Source organism: Dasypus novemcinctus, chromosome 3 (genome assembly GCF_030445035.2).
Source record: "Dasypus novemcinctus isolate mDasNov1 chromosome 3, mDasNov1.1.hap2, whole genome shotgun sequence".
Classification (NCBI taxonomy): Eukaryota; Metazoa; Chordata; class Mammalia; order Cingulata; family Dasypodidae; genus Dasypus; species Dasypus novemcinctus.
Genome location: NC_080675.1, coordinates 62,269,076 through 62,275,876, shown reverse-complemented (window position 1 = coordinate 62,275,876; position 6,801 = coordinate 62,269,076). Strand labels below are relative to the sequence as shown.

The following is a 6,801-nucleotide window of genomic DNA, read 5'->3' as shown; positions in this document are numbered from 1 at the left end:
GGTGGGGATGAAAGATAGATACATATTCTTTAACACCCATGAGGTGGGTTCTGTTTCCTCTCCATTTTTGACACTCGACTAGCCTATGACTGCTTTGACAAATAGTACAAAAAACAGAAGTAATTCAATGTTGTTTCTAACTCTAGTCTTTAAGAGGATTGATAGCTTCCTGCTCGTTTTTTTTTTAAACCTTTTTTTTTTTAGATTTTTTAAAAAATTTTTTTGTTTATTTAATTCCCCTCCCCTCCCCTCCCCCCCTCCCCCCTCCCCCCTCCCCCCTCCCCCCCCCCTCCGAGCAGGGGGAAACGGACTTTGGCCCAGTGGTTAGGGCGTCCGTCTACCACATGGGAGGTCCGCGGTTCAAGCCCCAGGCCTCCTTGACCCGTGTGGAGCTGGCCCATGCGCAGTGCTAATGCGCGCAGGGAGTGCCGTGCCACACAGGGGTGTCCCCCGTGTAGGGGAGCCCCACGCGCAAGGAGTGCACCCATAAGGAGAGCCGCCCAGCGCGAAGGAGGGAGCAGCCTGCCCAGGAATGGCGCCGCCCACACTTCCCGTGCTGCTGACGACAACAGAAGCAGACAAAGAAACAAGACGCAGCAAAAAGACACAGAAAACAGACAACCGGGGGAGGGGAGGGGAATTAAATAAATAAAAAATAAATCTTTATTAAAAAAAAAAAAAGAAAATAAATTCTAATATTAATAGCAAACAAAGTAGAGATAAGTACAAAAAAACATTGTATTGGAGAAACTGTTATTTTGAGTGACTGAAATGTGCCACCTACTCTAATGATAAAAGAGTCATAAATATTTAAAAGCAGAACACCAAAGGCAGAAGTAATAAAGAATAAGACTAACACATTTTAATACATAGAACTTCAAGTCTCTGCATTTCAAAGTCATTCCACTATAACAAAATAAATTTTTTTTAAAAGAAGCATGGTCACTTTTATAATATACTGACTTTCTTTCATGGATGCTATAGGAAATTGTAAAGTTGTTAACTAAATACATGGTATGTGGTCAGACTAAGTATTCTCTAACAATGTTGGAGAAATGACAACGTTAAATGCATTGTTCACTTACATTTAGCCAAGCTAAACAACAGTGGACTTCTGAAAACTATTCATTAATTCAAGAGAATGCGTTTGCTGTTGGAAATTTCAGGCATTCAGGCAGGCTAGTGTCATGGTAGGGCAGCACAAGAACCCTAAATCACACATTCTTACATGGTTCATCTTTTAAATCCCCACTAGACTGGAAGCTCTACAAAGATAGAGACTTGTCTATTTTATTGCTGCTTATTTAGTATCAGTATAGGATGTTCCAAATAATCGGCACTTAATGAACATTTGTTGGATGAATGAATGGGTGGGTGGGTGGGCAGTGGATGGTTGAATTCTTAAAATATTGTGTTTCTTAGGTAGGGAAGGGTAGGATTAGGGAGATAATTCAGCAGTGGAGGAGGACTAATAGAAAGTCACCATCAAATAATACCTAATTGCAGTAGAAGATCACTCATCCAAGGCCTAGGCCCAAGGCCTAGCGCTGCAAAACACGGAATGAGGAAAGGCCCACCCATCACCTGACCGCCACATGTTTCACCGACCCTTCCCCTGGACAGTTCCCACTCTGAAGAATACAGAGCCCTTAAAAAGTTGCAGTTTTTGTTCCCTATGTGGCATAAAGCAGACCAATGAGAATGTTGAGACATACAAGTCCTAATTTACATGGAAGGGGAAGAAAGGGGGGAGTCCAGCCTTAATAAAACAGCACCCCCAGTCCTAGCAATCACACCTCATGCAAGCCATATGAGCATGCCAGCACTCCCGTCTTGAGTGTATACTTTTGCTTTACATTAAATTCTCCTGCTACTATATAACTAGTATTGAATTCTTTCTTGCAGCTGTGTCAACCTTCCTAACCTACACTGAGGTTTTTCTCCAAGACCTCCCAGGGCCTCTCCCACATCAGTTCAAAGAAAAACACACACACGGAAGAAAAATGTGTAAATACTGAAAAAGTTCAGCATAAAAAGTTAAAAAAAAAAAGTGCAAGCACATTAAAGAAGACAGTAACTGGAATGACTCCTTTCTGACTAACCTTCACATATATCAGATTCCAATTGCTGCTTGAACAAATTATCATAAACTTAGTGACTTAAACAACAAAAATTTATTATCTTACAGCTCTGGAGGCCAGAAGTCCAAAATGGGTCAGTAGGGCTGTGTTTCTTCTGGAGGTTCTAGGAAAAAATTAATTTCCTTGACAGACTCAAAATGGTAAGCTAATAAATTCCCATTGTTTAAGCCAACCCCTTTCATAGTATTTGCTTCAGCAACCCAGGAAACTAAAACAGAACCCAAGGACTAACTGAAATGGCTACTCAAAGCTCTGAGGCTACTCAAACCTTACATCTATAGCTAAGTCATTCTAGATCAAATTTTAGGGATCCATTTAGTGGAGAGAGTGAGAGAGGCCAAAATTATCTTACTTCCTCTTTTTTGAGTGGAATGGGGTAGATATTATAAAGAATGGCATTTCAACATATTTCCATTAAGGTAAAGTGCATTCCTTTGGAGGTGACTTTTTTTTTTCTTGAAAATTTATCTTTAGAACTGGAAAAAGACATTCCAGGTGGTTGCAGAGGGCAGAACCAGAAACAACCACAGGGAAGATATGTGTTAAATATTACGTCTTTTCTAACAGTTATCTTTGTTCAAAATGGAATGAGCCATTTCAAAAAGAAATTAAATTGAATACAATTAACTTTATGAAAAGCTTACTACATTGTCTCCCTTCCCTCTTACTGCACCACAGATAGCAGGAAATATTCTGTGTTCGGTGATTAGAGTCTTTAAATTTCCGATAGATTATCAAATACATGAAATTATGAGACTGATGTGAATGATCAATCTGTTTCTACTGCTCCTAAAATGCTTGAATTTAAAAGGGAACACTCAGACAGTTCTTTCATAAAGATGAAATTACTCTCATAGAGCACTAAGAACTGAAAATTTTAATTACCTTCTTTCAAACCGTAATCAGTCCTTTCCTTTAAAATTGAAATTAGAATGAGAATTGCTCAAGACAGCTCAGTGTGGGGCGCTGAGCTTTTCTCTCGTACCCTGAGTTGAAGACCCATCCATCCCCACAGTAGTCTCGTGAAGTGCCCTACACTCCCTGCCCTTGGATTTCATCGCTAACGTTCTGGGTCTACGCGCAGGCAGCTTTTGGCAACGTAAGCGAGCACGGGCAGGGCAACGGCGCTCTGCCGCGCCGGCGTTCTGGCGCCTCCCGAGGGGGGTTTTCCCCTACGCCGCGGGAGAAGCGCTGCCCCCCGCCGCTGGGTCACCGCTGTCCGTAGTCGGATAGGACTTTAAGCATTCGGGGGGGAGACTGTTGCGAGTCAGATCTTCCGAGCGGCATTCAAAAGCAAAAACCGTGACGGGACAGAGTTGACATCATGTGGGAGAAGGTGGTGAGGGAAAGTAAGTGCCGGGAAATGATGGTGACAACAGAGAGCAACATTTTGGACCGCCGCACCGCAGGAAGAACTTGGGATTCTGGAGTCGAGTGCACTTTTTGACATTTTCTTCAACAGGTTCTGGGAGTAAACGAGCAGCCCCTGCTGGCTCCGAGGGTGATAACAGGTTTTCGACGAAACCTGTTGACCATGCTCCAGTAGGGGTCAGACCTGAGGCAGCTACAACCCTTGCATTATCCTGTATCGCCCGTTGAGTTTTAATGCAAAATGAAATGTAAAATACAAATCAAGACGCCAATTTAAAGACCAAAAATATCTCTTCGCGTTTAGTGTATAGATTGGAAAGCTCTGCTATATATGTATTTTTTTTCTTTTCTTTTTTTCTTAAATTTTATTTAGTTCAGAGCTTGACAGGAACAAAAGAGACGGGGTCTCGCTATGTTGCCCAGGCTGGAGTACAGTGGCTATTCACAGGCGCGATCCCACTACTGATCAGCACGGGAGTTTTGACCTGCTCCGTTTCCGACCTGGGCCGGTTCACCCCTCCTTAGGCAACCTGGTGGTCCCCCGCTCCCGGGAGGTCACCATATTGATGCCGAACTTAGTGCGGACACCCGATCGGCATAGCGCACTGCAGCCCAGAACTCCTGGGCTCAAGCGATCCTCCTGCCTCAGCCTCCCGAGTAGCTGGGACTACAGGCGCGCGCCACCGCGCCCGGCGCTCGGAGACAGCGCGAAGGGTTACTAGAGGCTGAGGACTGGTGACGTCACCGTAGGGCCTAACTATAGCTGGGGTGGGTGTGGCGATTGTTCCCGCCCCGTGCGAGGCGGTCTCCAAGTTTAGGTGGTGACGTCATTAGGGGAGGGGCTGGGCTGAGGGCCCAGCCCTGCCTTTACGCGCTGTGCGTCCGCGGTCGGCTGGCGGCGCCTTCTTTGCTCTGACTTCCATTTTCTGAGTTTTAGTGTTTTTGTTTGACATAAATTGGTATGTGTGTGCTGAATGCTTCTAGATGTCCTGATAACACGGCGAGGGAAAAAAGGAAATGCGATTACTGGGTCCCTCAATATTGCTTACTTCAGCATGCCTTAAATGCTACATCGTTTGGGGGACTTTATTTACGAGACAACTGTCTGGTTCTAAACCTGCCATCATCTGCTTCATGCATTTGTGAGGTGCCCGTGCTGTGCAGAGGGGCATAGTTCACGGTAGCGCTGCTAGGATAGGAAGGAGTGGGGGTACGCCACACTGCCGGCGGCCAGCTCCATCTTGGGACAAAAGGCGCTGGAAGAGGCTTTGGCTTTGCCCGTTATTTTTGTTTTTAAAAATCTAGTATCTGGGTAGACTGGTGCAAGAACTAAGATTTGGCAACCTAAGGTTAAGGACGGGAAGGGAAGAAAGAAAACATTTCCAACTATAGTAGTTTTGCCACCGCAGATCTTTTATTTATCCCCTATCGGCAATCTTTCACATTTCCCTTGTCTCCTAGAAATGAGCCAAAACTTTCCCCTTTCTTAAAATCTTCAGTCCCACCTGCAGCTCCTCTCGCAGCAGATAGCTTTGCTCGCTCCTTCATAGATAAAGGCCATCAAACAAAAATTCTTTCAACTCCTTGCTACCGCTCCCCCCAGCTCTAAAGGATCTCTACGCCTTCAGGGAAGGGAAACCCTCTGTTGTCCCTCCCTATTTGGAATCCAGTAGGTCAAAATTTACCCCTCCATCTTCTCCCTATCCCCATTCCTCTCACCTATATAAAGAGATTCAGAGTTCCGTTCCCTCTTAAAAAGCAGCTCTCCTTTGACTCTGCCTCTCTTTCCAAATGAAATCTCTCCATTGTTTTCATGCCTGAACTTGAACTAGTCTTCTGCAATCACTACATTCACTTTCTTAACAGTTTTTCTTCATTCCACAGTGGCCTGAATCCATTAATCCACTGAAAGTATTCTAATTAAGGCCTCCTAATTGAAAGGTATAAGGACAATTTTTAGACCTTATTTGACATAATTTACTCCCAATCTGTACCACATGTTACCATTCCCTCCTCCCTGAAAGTTTTTTCTCCCTTGTTTTTATTGACAGTCCCTGATACATCCCGTTGAGCTTTGCTGGTCTCTTCTGCACACTCTGTAAATGTGTTGTTCCTTATAGTTCCCTCCTAAACCTCTTGTCAGTCCCCCACGCTTCTGCATGATCCATCCTCTCCCTTCTCAAGGCTCTCAAATCTATAATTCCAATCCTATGCTCTTTTCAGCAGTCCCAATTCATATTTTTAGCTTCCTACTGGACGTTACTGTGAAATCATTCAAACTCTTGAAACTCAACATGTGTAAGCAAAACTGGTCATCTTTCCCCCTTCTTCCAAACTTGTCCTACTTCCTGTATTCACAGTTTTCAATTGTTCATTTAGATCTTTAGTTCTAGTTCTTTCTTCTTTTTTTAATGTGGGTGTTTAGGGCTATAAATTTCCCTCTCAAGACTGTCTTCACTGGATCTCATAAGTTTTGATAAGTTGTGTTCTCATTTTCATTTGTTTCAATTATTTACTGATTTCACTTGCAGTTTCATCTTTGACACACTGATTATTTAGGACTGTGTTGCTTAGCTTCCACACATTTGTGAGTTTACCTCTTTTCTGTCTATTATTGATTTCTAGTTTCATTCCATTATGAACTGAAAAGGTGCTTTGTATAATTTCAATCTTTTTTTATTTACTGAGAGCTGCATTGTGACCTAACCTGTGTTCTATCCTGGAAAAAGATCCATGGGCATGTGAGAAGAATGTATGACCTGCTGAGTTTGGGTGCAACATTCTGTATATATCTGTTAGGTCTAACTCATTTATCATATTGTTCATGTTCTCTGTTTCCTTGTTCATCTTCTTTTTAGTTTTTCTATCTAATGATGTAAGTGGTGTGTTGAAATCTCTAACGATTATTGTAGAGATGTCTATTTCTCCCTTCAGTTTTCCAGGTTTTGCCTCATATATTAATATTTTAGGGCAACCTTGTAGGTGCATAGATATTTATGATGTTATTTCTTCCTGGTGGATCATCCTTTTATTAATATATAATGGTCTTCTGTATCTCTTATAAATTTTTATGCATTTAAAGTCTGTTTTGTCCAATATTATTATAGCTACCCTTGCTTGTTTTTGGTTACTATTAGCATGGAGTATCAGTTTCTAACCTATCACTTTCAGCGGTTTGCATCCTTGTGTCTAAGGTGAGTCTGCTGAAGGGAGCATATGGACCCTGATGTTTTTAAATCTATTCTGTCATCCTACATCCTTTGATTGGGGAGTTTATTCCATTCATATT

At 42.7% G+C, this 6,801-nt stretch overlaps 1 long non-coding RNA gene across 1 annotated transcript; it reads left to right on the top strand.

The window, feature by feature from the left end:
• The first annotated feature begins 3,315 nt into the window (after positions 1-3,315).
• LOC131278119 (uncharacterized) lies at positions 3,316-3,803 on the top strand. Its single transcript, XR_009185369.2, has 2 exons — positions 3,316-3,490; positions 3,604-3,803. It is a non-coding gene; the product is annotated as an uncharacterized lncRNA (long non-coding RNA).
• Positions 3,804-6,801: the final 2,998 nt, after the last annotated feature.